The following is a 13,099-nucleotide window of genomic DNA, read 5'->3' on the forward strand; positions in this document are numbered from 1 at the left end:
TCCCTTCTGGCTTGTAGTGTTTCTGCTGAGAAATCTGATGATAGCCTTATTGGAGCTCCCTTGTATGTTATTAGTTGTTTCTCTCTTGCTGCTTTTAGGATCCTCTCTTTGTCTTTGAATGTTGGCATTTTAATTATGATGTGTCTTGAAGTGGGCCTGTTGGGGTTCATCTTCATTGGGACCCTCTGTGCTTCCTGGACTTGCGTGACTCTTTCTCTCGTCATGTTAGGAAAGTTTTCTGTCATTAGTTTTTCAAAGAGGTTTTCTATCCCTTGCTCTTCTTCTTCTCCTTCTGGAATTCCTATGATACGGATATTATTACGTTTCATGTTGTCCTGCAGCTGTCTTAGAACCTCTTCAGTCTTGTTCAGTCTTTTTTCATTTTGTTGCATTGTCTGGGAGTTTTTGTGTAGGTTGTCCTCCAGCTCGCTGATCCGATCTTCTGCTTCCTCTAGCCTGCTTTTAATTCCTTCTACTGTGTTCTTCAATTCAGAGATCGTATTTTTCATTTCCTCCTGGCTCTTATTGATAGCTTCTATGTCCTTTTTCATGCTCACGTAATTTTCTGTGAGTTCCTTGTAGTTTTTCTGGAGTTCTTTGAAGTTTCCGCTGAGCTCATTCAGCTTCTCCATAATCCATGTTTTGAATTCCATATCTGATAGTTCGCTCCCCTCTATTTCATTTAGCACTCTTTCTGGGGATTCTACCTTTCCTTTTGATGGGAGGTTGTTTCTCTGTCTCCCCATTTTTTTGACTCCTATTGTTTGTTGGTGCTTCTTGGAATGATCTGCACTTCCTGGATCTGCCTCTGGTGGCGTCAGATCATGTACCAGTCTGGCCCTAGGCAGCCTGTTGGAGACTTCCAGGGATCTACTGCTGTTGTCTGTCTTCTTTGATTGTTAATCTATTCAATCTGTGATTAGCTGTCAGGCTTAAGGACTGTGGGTGTGGCAGCTTAATTCCTGTAGGCAGGGCTTTTGCTTCCCCTCAGGCTGACGCCACTTGGAGGGGAATGGTCTACCCGCAGTACTGGGGATGAGTCAGCACTGGGACCCAGTCAGCTGCTCCTCCAGTTCTCCCCTCAAAGCCACCGTGCCAAATTCTCCCCAAGTGTCTCCAGTCCTCTCTGCCTTCCCTCTGCTTGAGCCCAGGGTAAGTGGTGGCCAAAATATTTTCGTATGTGATCCACTTAAGAGCTCTTTTTCTCCTGCTGTTTCTCTCCGGCTAGCAAGAAAGCCTGTGGCTTTTCGCTTTTCACAGCTGATACTATTTTACTTTCCACTCTGTCGCTGTAGGCTGGGAAGCCCAGCTGGGGGTTTAGACCCTGCCCTTCTCAGGGGGAATCCCCAGCTGCTGAGCTGTTTCTCAGCCCCTTCAGCTGCCACCCGTGGGAGCCCAGCCAGCCCTTCCACGTCTCCGCACTCCCTACCGGTCACGTTGTGATGTAGCGGCCTTTTCTGTCTCTCCGTGGTTATAAGACTTCTCTCCAGCTGGTGTTCGGTTCGTTATTCCAGATGATTTCTCCAAAATTACATTGTAAATCCAGACTAGTTCTAGGAGGAAGTTAGTGTAGCTTCCACTTACTCCTCCGCCATCTTGTTTCTCCCCACACCACTTATTTTCATTTTCTATTCCAGTTACGTCTGTGCAAATGGAATAGCTAGAAAAATCTAAAATGCTAAATGTGAAATCAACTTTGCTGTCAGACATCACTCAGTCACCTATATGTTGTCATCATCTTTGGCCCAATGTTTTAATTGTCACTAACTCAGACTTCCAATCAGCTTCCAAGAGAGCCTTCTTTCCAAACTTATTTTTATTAATCAGCAAAAATTGCCAGTACTGATTACTGAGATGACTACAGTTGCTAGCTCACCAATGCAAGGTGGAATGGAGATGATCTAGGTTCAAATTCATGACTATTTAAAGAATTGCCTGGAACAGAAAACTTGGAACCAGAAAGACTAAAAAGTACATTCTTATGCCATGTGGAACATCCCTGTAACAGGATTGTTTTGCATCGTAAACAACAGGGTCCTCTGAGTTAACACCACCTTCCAGGTGAGCACATGCTTGAGTTCAGGTCCTTTTTGATTTTTCTGAGAGGCAGGAAACGTGCCTCTGATGGTGACTTATAGGAGCTCTGTTGCTTCCAATTTTCACATTCGTGTGACCTCATAGTGTTCGTAGGGGTTTGTTATTAGACTTGTTCTATGAAATGCAAAGTGAACCCCTTTGGCAATAGCCAGCCTTTTTTGATAAATCAAATAAATAGTTTCATAGGTTCTCTCTTCTCTCAACTTTGTAAATGAAGCACAGTTGCCTGAGGGAGGCATATAACATTATTTATACATTCCCCACTCACTGCAATTTTTCAAAAAGGGGAAATGGGAGAGGGGAAGGACGGGGACAGAAGGGGAGCACGAGGAGAGGAGAGGAGAGGAGGACATGTTGATGTTCATTCATTCTGTTTGTGAGTTTCATTATTACCATTAGGACTTACTATTCTTCTGAAGAATTTTCTTTGAAAAATAGTATTCAAAATAGTGTGATAACAAAGTCTTACAATTCTTTAACTCTCAAATATTATGTGCATATCTGGAAAATTTATAGCACTCTATTAGTTTTTCATTCCAGTGAATTTTCCGGGAAAACTTCACAAATAAATACTTCTTAAAATTCTAACAAAATATTACATGTTGTAGAAAAAAATTAAAAAGAAAGCAATGTCATTTTAATCTTTCTTTAAAAGTATACTTCAAAATGTTAATGTAAAAAGCAATTGTTTTTCCCAGTGGCTAAGCTAAATAGGACTTAAGGAACCTCCAGGACAAACAATATGGCAAAGGGGAAATGTTTTCAGATAGTCATTTATGCATTTCTCTCTAAGCCAAGAGCAAAGTAGATTATGACCAAGCAGCTTAGATTCAGATTAGCTCTTCCTGCAGGATTTAAGAATACAATTTTTATTTCTCTAACAAGAAGGCAACTTAAAATTATTCTCCAATAGCTCTGTGGTCTGTGGGCAGGTGCAGTCATCTGAATGAATGTCCTGGTAAGTTTCAGAGATCCCAGGAAGAATTCATCTAAGTCTACACTTTGTATACGCCCCTGCATCCCCTCAGTTAAGACAAATCTTTCTGATCTTCTCAAAAAAGGAGGGGGGGCAGATTTTAGAAAACAGATGAAATTGTGAAGCTTTTTTTATGGAAAGTGAAAAAGTGGCAAAAGTAAAGAATGTAAAAATTCTCATAACTTGAACACCTACTATGTGCCAAACACCATTCTCAGGGTGTTTATATTGTGGAACTAAACAAAAACCATCCAAATGAGAACAAAAAAGCCTGTTTTTTCACAGCATGCCATAGCAAGGGAGTCAGCCACGGTCACTTGTGTTTTGGCTGAGACCCAAAGGCAGAGGTCTAAGCTTTATAGTGAAAAAGAGAGGGCTTCAGGTCTGTGCTGATTGGAGACTGTGGGCACAGAGAAGCCATAGGCAGGATAACTACACATAAGCCATCCCATGTTATATGTTGGGGTCCATATTTGGCTTTCTTATATTGGCTCTGTTAGAAGCAGGAATAAAAATTAGGAAAGCTGTCAGTTATTAATCAAGTCCTGGCCATTTTGGGTGGATTGATACAGGGATTATTGTTTGGCTTGCTGGAGTGTTACTAGAGATCGCAATATGACTTCCCACACATCTGACTTCCAGCACGCTTGCTTCCTGGGCTGGTTATAGGGTAAAGGATCCACTTCCTGGGCAGGTTGCTACAGGCCGTGCGTCCGAGTGTAATTATATGTGGACTGGTCCTACATTGCCCATCTGTATATTCAAGCTTCTAACATACATCTTCTCATTTCATCCTCACCTCCATTTTATGAAAATGTGAACCAAACCTCAGAAGATGCCAGGATCTTGTCCATAATGATCCAGTTGGCAAGTTCCCAAATAACTCAAGTTTGTCACCATGTTACTCTTCATGGAAATAGAAGACTACAGTTGGGTTCACTCTCTTAAATCTTGGATTGTGAAGAAACACAAGCTTTCTTATTGATAAGAGTAGTTCTTAGAGCCAGCAGTTCTATGTACTGCACCTTAACTGCTTCTAAAGAAGCTTCTAGATTTAAAAAAAGATTTAATGCCCATGGAGTTTCTTAGGCATAAGTCCTGGTTTCCAGGAATTCTGGGTAAGTTTAGCAAGCCCCAATAAATCCATTGCCTCCCTCAGCCACAGATTGTGTCTGCCTGTGTCCTTCAAAGATATCTTATCTGCTGGCAAGAATTTAGTAACTTTTCTGTTTTAGCAACTTCTCTTTGCTCACCCTGAAACCATCTGCAGAAAATCCCTTCAACTTCTTCCTCCTTTATCCCTTTTAAAAACCCTTGCCTTAGTTTTGTTCAGGACCGATGCCACCTTGGCCTCAGCCTGCCTGTTAGCAGCTGGCCAAAAAATCCTTTAAACTCATGGCCTGTTCGCCCATGATTTCCCCTCTCACTCTCGCCAGACCTACCAGAGTTGCTTCTCTTCGTTAATGTGCACCCATTCTCTGTCCGTCCCTGTTTTCCTCGGTTTGATATGGCAAACAGTCATTAAGGACTTAATTGCTAAAAGCCATCAACACTCATCGGTTCATGGTTGTAGCCTATGATTATTCTCTATTGTTGTAATCGGCAAAGCACTACATGGGAGATGAGCCAGGTCATTGCAGGAGTTCATGGTTAAGGCCCATCTCCCATGGGAGGTCATGAGGTCAGAACCCAGAAAAGCTGAGCGCAAGGGTAGGGGGGGGTGGTAGCACCCAGGTGGAGAAAAGGCATGTGCTTTTGTTCTAAGCTACCATTCATCAAAGCTACTCACCACCTGGTGCTTAGGTAACTCACCCCCTTCTGAGGTTAAGCTATTTCGTATGACCTTAGGCATCTTTCTTTCCAAGTCTCTGTTTCCAGACCTTCCCTGAGATTTCTGCATGACCTTGTGTTATTTTCAACAGTTGGTGATAGGCAGGTTTTGGAGTAAAACTTTGGAGCCTCAACCCCATCATTTTCCCTGCTTCCAGATTTCCTTGCTACAAAACATATAAGCTCAAGCATCCCCAGAAAGGGACAATTATTCAATTATCACAATCTATGGCAGGCCTACTAGAATAAATAGAAACAAAAATCAAGGTTTGCTCAGGCTGCCATCACAAAGTCTCATAGACTCGGTGGCTTTAAACCCACAGAAATCCATTTCAGTGTAGTTCTGGAGGGTGGGAGTGCAAGAGTAAGGTTGGTTTCTTCTGAGGGCCTCCTTTCCTTGGCTTGCAGACGACCGCCTTCTCCCTGTGTCCCCATATGGTCTTTCCTCTGTGCATGTCTGTATCCTAATCTCCTCTCCTTATAAGGACACTCGTCAGTTGGGTTAGGGCTCACCCTAGTGGCTTCATTTTACCTTAATTTTAATTGTCCTATATCTATATCCCTTTAATGGCCCTATAGCAATATACAGTCACATTTTGAGGTACTGGAGATCAGGACCACAACCCAGGAATTTGGGCACAAGTAACACAAGGCTTGGGCTTGTTTGGGCTTGGACATTAAGGTGGAACTCCTGGAAGCTCCATCCCCACGTCTCAAGGTTTGGATCTGCTGGGTGAACTCTGAGTCCTCTTACATAAGCCACCCCCAGATGGACCAGGAGTTCGATCAGAGAAGCCTGGAGGGTTGCTTCCTCCCATGGGACAAGTCATGCCTGCTCTGAACTAGGGCTAAGATATTACCCAATGCAAATATGGCCAAGAAGTCAAAGTGGAAAGCAAAGGAAGTCTGCATGCCTTTTAAAGCAGGACATCCTGCCCACTAGTCAAGGGAAGTTGAGTACATCTCAATTCTGAAAAATCTGAGGAGCAAATTTTCTCCCGTGTAGGAAGATTTGGAGGTCAAAGGTGGGCTAGGAAAAAGGGAGAAACATACGTAGATGTTCCCTCTTCTACAGTCAGAGGCTGAATAATGTGGGGAGCAGGGCAAGACTCTCCCTTCTTCCTCTGCTCTTTGGTTCCTGGCCATGACCCACATTCCCAAAGACCATCCATCTTTTCTTCCTGCCTCCATCCTGACATCCCTGCCTCAGCCCCTCCTAGAGCCTGGCTGTGCTTGCCCTCTGCCCAGCAGGACATTCTCTGTGTGTTTCACAATGTAAGAGCAAAACATCCTTATCAACTCATCAAGATCCAAGCTCTGTCAGGAGCATGAAAGGTATAGATCAAAACCCCAAGGAGTTTGACATTTATATTTTTAATAGATTTTTTTTTTTCTTTCTTAAAACACCCACTGGCTGTAACTGAAGTGGAAATGTTTGCTTTTAACTGCAGGCGTGAGCTCCATGGGCTCTGAGCGAAGCAGAACGCTTGTTTCAAACAGAGCTGAGAATGCCGAGAGGAACGAAAGGTCTGAAATGCCGTGTGACAAGAAAGATGCTTCTAAAACTCTTCCATAACACAAATCTAGAGAGACTGTAATTCAGAGGAGGAAGATTTAGAGGACAGGGCTAGTGACTTTTCCAGGAAAGCCTGACAAATAAATAAACACTTAAAATTCCAACAAAATGTTAAATCTCGTAGAAAGAAAATTTAAAAAGAAAGCAATGTCACTTTTGTCTTTCTTTAAAAGTATACTTCAAAATGTTCATGTAAAAGCAATTCTTTTTCCCAGTGACTGGGCTAAACAGGACTAAAGAAACTTTCAGGACAACAAACGTGGCAAAGGAGAAATGTTTTCAGATAGTAATTTATGCATTTCTCTCTAAGCAAGTGCAAAGTAGATTATAACCAAACAGCTTAGTTTCAGAGTATCTCTTTCTGCAGGATTTAGGAATATAATTTTTTTTACTTTTCTAACAAGAAGGCAACATAAATTATTCTCCAATAGCCATGTGGGCTAGGGGCAGGTACCGTCATCTGAACAAATGGTCTGTTAAGTTTCAGAGATCCCAGCCTATACTTTGTTCACAGATGAGTTCTTCAGGGAATTGATCAACATGGATAGGCTGGGGTTTTTATCCAGTCATGTATCCGTCGGCGACCGTTGTGCTGATCCTAGCATCTTCCCTCTCCCTCTCCCCTTTCACCTCCCAGGCTAATACTATTAACACAGCCAGAGGCAAGAAATGATAAGTATAGGCCACAGGCCCGGTAAATGAATTATCTCAAGCTACTTATTCCTTGTCGGTGAGGCAAGCAACCTAGCAATTTATCAGCGGTAAAACGCCAAGTTTTCCCAAATGAGTTGGCATAGTGCCCCCACTGACTTGCATTTGCAGCCTAGTTGATAAAGAAAAATTAAGGACATTCTGTTTGCAGTGACTTTCTCCTTTCTTCTTTCTTCCCATTAAAAAAACAAGTGCTTGTTAATTCTAGAGCTCAATTAAAGAGTAGACAGGAAGCAGACTGTTAGGAAATAGAGAGACTTTGAGGTTAAGAACAAGGTTTGCCTGAGACCTGCTGTTAAATCTTAATGCCTAAGTTAACTAGGGTTATTTGAGGGAAACACTTAGTGATGGAGCTGCTCACACTCCCCAACTGGAAGATGAATTTTTTTTCTCCTTTGCAAAGAACTCCACCATTAGTCAGAGCATCACTCCAAAAGTCTTGCTTTCTCTCCTTTTATTAAAATCGAATTTGATGAACCAAGTCTTTTGCACCAAACCACCTCCATTGCCCACCTCTCCAATCCACAGAAATGAATAAATAGGAAATAAATAAATAAATAAGAAGAATATGCGATTAATATATCTAATCAACCAGAAGCAAATGCATTTCTAATTAAAGATGATAAATATGGGTCACACTTTAAATCAAGCAAACACAAGTCAAGCATCTTTCTTCTTGATTTGTCTGAGTCATTGCTCTCCTTTGCCTGCCTGTACAACACTAATAGATCATCCTGAAAAAAATTCATGTTTTCACACACATGTTATATAGCATTTTTAATGTCAATATCTCCCAATGTTTCTTGATTTCGTTCCAGCCCCAGCTGCAAACACCACATTTTATTAGAAAAGTCTCATTAAACTGAGGGAACTAGCTGCAAGCTTATTTTCTACCTTGCCTTTGCAGGGTTGTTTTGTTTGTTGGGTTTTTTATTGAATTTATTGGGATGACATTGGTTAATAACATTGTATAAGTTTCAGGTGTACAGTTCTATAATAACCATTTGTATATTGTATTGTGTGTTCACCACCCCAAGTCAAGTCTCCTTCCATCATTATTTATTCCCTCTTTGCCATCACCCCCACCCCTCTGGTAATCACCATACTGTTGTCTGTGTCTATGAATTTTTTAAAGTATATTTTATTGATTATGCTGTTACAGTTGCCCCAATTTTTCCCTTTGCTCCCCCTGCCCAGTACTGCCCTCCCCTCCAGCAATCCCATCCCCCTTAGTTCATGTCCATGGGTCATGCCTATAAGTTCTTTGGCTTTACCCTTTGCTGCATTATTCTTCCCCTGTCTATTTTGTACCAACCGATTATGCTTCTTAGTCCCTGCACCATTTCCCCATTTCTCCTCCTCCCCCCTCCCAGCTGATAACCCTCCAAATGATCCCCATACCTATGATTCTGTTCCTATTCTTGTTGTTTGCTGAATTTGTTTTTGTTTTTACTTTTTAGATTCATAGTTCATAGTTATGAGTTTGTTGCCATTTTAATGTTCATTGTTTTGATCTTCTTTTTTGTAAATAAGTCCCTTTAACATATCATATAATAAAGGCTTGGTAGTGATGAACTCCTTTAGCTTTACCATGTCCGGGAAGCACTTTACCTACCCTTCCATTCTAAATGATAGCTTTGCTAGATAGAGTAGTCTTGGTTCTAGGTCCTTTCTTTTCATCACTTTGAACACTTCTTGCTAGTCCCTTCTTGCCTGCAAAGTTTCTTTTAAGAAATCAGCTGTTAGTCGTATAGGAACCCCTTTGTAGGTAACTCTCTTCTTTTCTCTTGCTACTTTTAAAATTATCTCTTTATCTTGAACCTTTGGCATTTTAATTATGTGTTTTGGTGTGGTCCTCTTTATATCTGTCTTGTCTGGGACTCTCTGTGCTTCCTGGATTTGTATGTCTATTTCCTTCATTAAATTAGGAAAGTTTGCCTTCATTATTTTTTCACATAAGTTTTTAATTTTTTGCTCTTTCTCTTTTCCTTCTGGCACCCCTGTGATTCGAATGTTGGCTCATTTAAAGTTATCCCAGAGGTTCTGAAGCCTCTCCTCATTTTTTTCAATTTTTTTTTTCTTCATTCTGTACTGGTTGACTGTTTACTTCTTCCTTATGTTCCAAATTGTTGATTTGAACCTGGCTTCCTTCCCTTCACCTTTGGTTCATGTGAATTTTTCTTTGTTTCACTTAGTATAGCCTTCATTTCTTCCTGTATGTATTTGCCTTACTCAATCATGTCTGTCAAATCTGTAAGCATCATTATCACCAGTGTTCTGAACTCTGTGTCTGCTAGATTAGCTATCTTCTCATCACTTAGTTATCCCACAGGAACCTTGATCTGCTCCCTCTTTTGGGCTATATTGTACTTCTCCATCTCTTCAATTTGACAGATTCCTGTGTTGGCCTCTGTGTCTTAGGTAGAGCTGTCACATCTGTTACCTTGTAAGGGGAAGAACCTTATGTATTCATCAGTGCTAAGCGACCCATTTCACCATGTTGTGGTACTGTATGTGGGTGAGGCATCAGAGAGGGAACAATGCCACTTGCTCAGCACTCTTCCCTTTTTCAGGTACTTCTCCCACTCTCCCTATGGGACTGGCACTCCTCTAGCTGTTGCCCTGGTTGTGGTTTCCAGAGTGGGTGGGTGTATAGACTTCTAAGACCATGGGGGCCCTCTAAATAAACAAATTCTGCTGAGAGACCAGCAGTTTCTTCTGCCGCCCCAACCCCCACTGGTTTTCACAGTCAGAAGCAATGAAGCTTTGTTTTCCCAGGCTCTGCGCAATCTGGTCTGGAGCTGAGATCACTGCCAAGGTGTCTCCCCTTTTATTATGTTCGACTGCACTTTCTGCTGGCCAGCCACAGCCACAGCCTTGCTGCCACCACTGCCACACCACAACACATCCTCTCCATCCCAACTGCACCCCTCCTACCTGTCTGGATGAATATTGCTTTTTTTTATATCTTTGTTGGATTTCCATGCAGTTCTATTTTTGGCAGTTCTGGCTGTTTTTAGTTTTAAGATAGTTGTATTCCTTCTTATGGTTGTGGAGGAAGATGAAGTGTGTCTACCTACACCTCCTTCCTAGCTGGAAGTTTTTCTTTCTTTCTTTCTTTTTTTTTTTTTTTTGCTTAATTTCTTCACCCTTTCACCCAGCTCCCCAACCATCTTCCCCTCTGATAGCTGCCAGTCTGTTCTCCGTATCTGTGAGTCTGTTTCTATTTTGTTAGTTTGTTCATATGAGTGAGATCATATGGTACTTTTCTTTCTCTGATTGGCTTATTTCCCTTAGCATAATACTCTTCAGGTCCCACTATGCTTTCACAAAATGTGCAGTTTTAACTTTCAGCATATGTTAGCATAATTTTCTCATTCAATACCATTTCCAAAGGTAGAGAAAACCCTCTGAATCAATTTCCTTATTCAGAACCAGGTCAAATCAAATAAGCAATTCATACGCAGCAAAAAAAAAAAAAAAAAAAGTGGAATTTGATAGCAGAAAATGTCAAAGGCAATAAAGAAGAGAATATTTCATTTTTGAAACTATTCTTAAAGCATAGAAAGTTTGGTTCTATTGTAATCAAATGGGAAAATGCAAGAGGCAATAATCCTCTGATTCTTCCACAGCCATATGACAAAACTGAGATGAATAAAAGTTTTTAAAATATGAAAGATGCACACAGATTGTTTCCCAAATTCATATATGAGTTACGAAGTTATATGCTAAAAAGTTTATATGGTTCTAAGCAAACCCAAACCTCAGCATTTCTTCACTGACTGTAACTCCAGATATTAGAAGTAAGACCAGCAACTTAACAAAGTGACAGATGAAGGTGTGACTGAAAAATCAAAGACACACAATCATGTAATGGGAGAGGCAGGACAAAGTTAGACACAGAAGAAGAAACTTAAATGCAGGGAATTTAAGAAATTGACTCAATATTAATATGGGCTACAAAAAATAAAAATTAGACTGTTGGAATGGGGTCATAACTTGAAGACTTTGGGTCATATTGAAAAGATTTTAAGGGAGCACATGATGAAAACTGAAAAGCAATGTTTTAGGAAAATAAGGTCTATAGGTTGAGATGCTCCAGAGAAACAGAATCAATAAGATGGATGGATGTGCAGATTGATGGATGGGTGGATGAATAGATAGATAACTTTATTGTAAGCAGTCGTCGTCGTCGGCAGCCGTCCGTCTCGAGAGACGATGGCGTAGCTTCTTGAGAGTCTATCTGCACCGCCGAGAATGGCTGTGCAGTCCGACTCGGGAGTGACAATCCCTGCCGCACTTGTTACAGGTGAAGGCAGATGGCTGTTGTTGCTGCTGTTGACGCTGCTTCCACCTCGATCTTTTCTGGACCGCCTCCTCGTTGCGCGCAGCCTCCGCGCGTGACGTACCTTGCCTGACCACGAGCCTCCAGGCTAGGCGGTCGTCTGCTTGAACTTCCCATGTGTTGAGATTGATGGAGCATTGTGTCATGTCCTTTTTGCAGATGCTCTGTAGCTTCAGCTTCACTGGAGAGGACACTCCAGCGTCATCGCAAGATGTCGACTCAACACGGGAGGAGACAGATACCGGTTATAAGCTCATCCGATTGGCGAAGGAAACGAGCGCCAGGGGTCTCCTCTGACGGTGGGAGAGGTCATCGCACCTCACTGGACAGCTACCGCCCGCCTCAAGCTGGGCAGCCCCAGCCAATTAGGTGCCGTCTCGCCATGGCTCGCCTGCCCTACTGGGTGCGTGGGGATCAGAGAGGCACCTCTCGAAAAGTGGGCCACAAAACACCCGCACCAGTTAATTCCAAGCAAACATTGTAAGCAGTAGGTTCACATAATTACGGAGGTTGAGAAGTCCCACAACCTACAGTCCCAGAAGAGACAATGGTATAGTTCTTTTTTTCCCCAGCTATTTTGAGTTTTTCCATTATCCTTTAATCCCCTTACACTGCAGTTGCCACACTGCTGGCCATGTCCATGAGTATTTTCCTTTTTGTTCTATCTCTCCATCCCTTAGTCTCTCTCCCCACTAGCTTTCATCTGCTCTCTGTCTCTGAGTCTGTCTTGATTTTGCTTGTTAGTTCAGCTTGTTCATTAGATTCCACATATGAGTGAAATCATATGGTATTTCTCTTTCCCTGACTGGCTTAGTTGACTTAGCATAATGTTCTCTCAGTCCATCCAGGCTATCACAAAGAATAAAATTATCTTTTTTACAACCGAGTAGCATTCCATTGTGTAAATGTCCCATAGTTGTCTTATTCATTCATCTACTGATAGACACTTGGGCTGCTTCCCTATCCTGGTGATTGTAAATAATGTTGCAAGAACACAGGAGTGCTCATGTTCTTTCAGATTAGTGTTTTGGGTTCATTTGGATACATTCCCAGAAGTGAAATTGCTAGGACAAAAAACATCTGTTTTTAATTTTTGAGGTATCTCCATACTGCTTTCCACAATGGCTGCACCAGTCTGCATTCCCACCAACAGTACAGAGGGGTTCCATTTTCTCCACATCCTCGCCAGCACTTGTTGTTTGTTGATATATTGATGACAGCCATTGTGATACATGTGAGGTGATATCTCATTGTGACTTTAATTTGCATTTCTCTGATGATTAGTGATGCTGAGCATCTTTTCATATGTCTGTTGGCCATCTCTATGTCCTCTTTGGAGAAGTGTCTGTTCAGGTCCTTTCCCCATTTTTTAACTGGGTTGGGTGTGTGTGTGTGTGTGTGTGTGTGTGTGTGTGTGTGTGTGTGTGTTGAGTTTTGTAAATTTTTTATAAATTTTGGGTGTTAACCCATTATCAGATGTATCAGCAAATATGTTCTCTCAATCTATGGTGTCCTTTTATTTTGTTGATTGTTTCCTTTGCTGTGCAAAACATTTTAACTTGTT

The sequence above is a fragment of the Furipterus horrens genome, unplaced genomic scaffold (assembly GCF_987537825.1).
Source record: "Furipterus horrens unplaced genomic scaffold, mFurHor1.1.pri manual_scaffold_2, whole genome shotgun sequence".
In the NCBI taxonomy this organism is placed as follows: Eukaryota; Metazoa; Chordata; class Mammalia; order Chiroptera; family Furipteridae; genus Furipterus; species Furipterus horrens.